The sequence below is a fragment of the Montipora foliosa genome, chromosome 13, assembly GCF_036669935.1.
Source record: "Montipora foliosa isolate CH-2021 chromosome 13, ASM3666993v2, whole genome shotgun sequence".
In the NCBI taxonomy this organism is placed as follows: Eukaryota; Metazoa; Cnidaria; class Anthozoa; order Scleractinia; family Acroporidae; genus Montipora; species Montipora foliosa.
The window spans coordinates 15,996,550-15,999,443 of record NC_090881.1 but is presented as its reverse complement, the minus strand read 5'-3'; the positions used below and the strand labels follow the sequence as shown (position 1 = coordinate 15,999,443).

General features: G+C 39.8%; 1 long non-coding RNA gene across 1 annotated transcript; it reads left to right on the top strand.

Annotated features, from left to right (window-relative positions):
* The first annotated feature begins 1,333 nt into the window (after positions 1 to 1,333).
* On the top strand, positions 1,334 to 2,644 carry LOC137982844 (uncharacterized). Its single transcript, XR_011118838.1, has 3 exons — positions 1,334 to 1,455; positions 1,730 to 1,830; positions 2,430 to 2,644. It is a non-coding gene; the product is annotated as an uncharacterized lncRNA (long non-coding RNA).
* Positions 2,645 to 2,894: the final 250 nt, after the last annotated feature.

The window sequence follows — 2,894 nt, the reverse complement described above, 5'->3', positions numbered from 1 at the left end:
CTTAAAACGTGATCAAAAGCGGCAGGTTAGTTTTGCAGGTTGCAGGTTGCAGGTTGAAATTTACTGTGACTGTTACATGAATAGCTAACCTTAGGCCTAATTAGGCCTAAAGAAACGTTTTTAGGCCTAAGGAGGCCTAAAGAAACGTTTTTAGGCCTAATTAGGCCTAAGGTTAGCTATTCATGTAACAGTCACAGTAAATTTCAACCTGCAACCTGCAACCTGCAACCTGCAAAACTAACCTGCCGGATCAAAAGAGTTGTGTGACATTGGCACCTGAAGGATAAACACAGACTTCCCAAACTAATTAAGGAGGAGATAAACAGATAAGGGACCAGTGGTTATAACATTGCGTCAGATGGAAAAATAATTCAATCTGGATGATAGGATTAATAGACTGTTAAGGAACAAAAGAGACAAAATTGTATGTAAATTTATTAAATGTTTGTAATATTTTTTTTCATTACAACTGAACGGTTTCGAAAAGTCATCCGCTAGCTGTTTACCGTACTTGATTTAATTTTACGATGTCATCAGTTTTTGACACCTGTTTAAATATGAAAGTTAAGAGAATTTATAACCAGTTAGTTGCAATCCGTCGAAAAACTATCATGGAAAGTGATTGTTCGTTTGTATCGATTGTGGGAGGCCACTGTGGTCATGATAGGAAAGACAGAAACAAAGCAACGGGATGCATTCCTCTACTTAGTTGTCAGCGAGATATTAACGGGCATAAAGCAATGTTTGCGTTTCATGGCATAGTTGATGAAATTGAGCTTATTCTGGCGAGGGCATCCATCTTTTCCTCTCCACGAAATATTGACCAAATGACCATATGTCCAGCTCATCCAGCATCTCTGGGTACTGGATGGACACGCCGAGTTCCGGACAAATGCAGAATACCATCAATATTATCAGGTCATTGTAAGGACGTGAGCAAAAAGCCAAAAGCGGATAGAGGTCTAAGCAAAGCAGGTTCACAAACAGTGCTACAACAGAGTGGGATATTTCTTCCTATTGGGTCAGGTTTGTATCCCTTTTGTAACTCTAAAAAATAAAGGAACTAACGCTAATGTACTTCTTCAAAAATAGTTACTTAAAAAAAAAAACGTCTTTACAAAGGAAAATAATTTAGCTGAAATAAATCAAATTAATTTCATTTTATCTGCAGAATTCATTTTCACTGATTTTTTTTAAAAAAGGCGTCAATACACCTGTTCGGTTTTAAACTTCGGGCAATGTCAAAAAAATAATGTTCAAGAGATCGTTTTTTTTTTTTTTACTTGAATGTGCAATCCTAATTAAAATAGCGTGCTTACTGATACTTGTAATCTCTTAGGGGTATGCCCTAACTGCAGAAAAATGTTGGCTGGGAACTGGAAACCTGACACAGAAACTGCAGAAGTTGCGTTTGACGATTGCGAAGTAACATTTCAAATGGCGGAGATGTCTTTGGTAGGATAATCTTTCTTGACCTACAAATTATTGTCACGCAGACGGAACAATTTAGATACATGAGAGACGTCGAAAGTTGTGTTGAAGTCAGGGAAAAAAGGAAGCGAGGGTTGTTAAGTATCTCTCTTCCCTTCCACCCCTTTATGCATTTGGCACACAGGCTTACTAGTAACTGTCTCTAAGTCACTTTTTCCTAGGAAAGGGGTTGAGCAGCCTCGTTCCCAATCCCTCTCAAAGATGGACCCTGATGGAAACAAGGTTTTTGCGTTTACAGAATACATGGAAACTATTGTCGATTGCGTAAGCAAATAGCGGCACTTTCAACCTCTTCCTCATCCTACCAGCAGTACTCAAGAAAGACTCTGCAAGAATCAAGTAAGATCTTTGTTGAGCATGCGCGAAATGTTGCTAGGATTTGGTTTCGAATCCAGGCCTAAAAGCCGTGCGCTTGCAACAGCGGGCTCAGTTATGACGATCGGTTTATCAAAAAACAGGTGCTCGCACTCGAAAAAAAAAAAGCTTACAAGAGAAAACAAGACTGATTAGTCCAGAAGTTTGGGCTGTGGTGACTTCAAAGGTTTGACGGGGTTTAGGCAGGCCTTCCTTGTCTCCTTCTCGATCAAGAAGGCAAAAGGAGGCTCTGTTAGCAGGGTGCCCCTACCTCTCCCTCTCATTTTATAATTTCAACACAAGCTAATCTGTATTATAATCAAAACAACTCTGACTCTCGAAGACTTATCACTTTATGATACCTCCAATTTTTACATGCCAAGTGCGTATATAAAGTATATGATATGCAGAGCGAATTGTATCTTTCATTAATATGAAAAGAGGATTGAATTAATGCATTCTGCTTACTTGGTTGATTGATCACTTGATTCATATTATTATCTGTACTTAATCTACAAGACTAACATGTCTTTTTATAATGTGGGTCAACAGTCTAATCAATCAATCCATCAATTCGTCTGCAGGATCAAACAAGTGACACAGTAGGTCAAGTGGCAGAAAGCACACCATCGTCCTTACCCTACCTTGGACTACAGACTCCAGCAACAAGTATCTACTCGCCAAACGAGGCAAGTGAACATGACAAACGGGAGTGTAAACCACTTGAAATGCTAAACACCTTTCTAGAAACCCGAGACATAAGTCTGGTGCGATTTCCTTTGACGACGCAATGGGAGGAGGCTAGTGAACGAACGAGGCGTCGTCACTTACGCAAAGCAAATCAAGCAGTTGATGCTGTACTAGAAGAAGTAGCACCAAATCAGAGTGGACAGCTTTGGAAATCACCAAATCTTCCGATGAAAACCCTAGTGGTAACGAGCGTGAGCCTGTAGATGAAGTGCTTATGGAGGCGTTGGCTGAGTACTACAGGAATGCGAGTAACTGGCAAACCAGGAGACAAATATTGTCTATAATGGCAGACAAGGTTT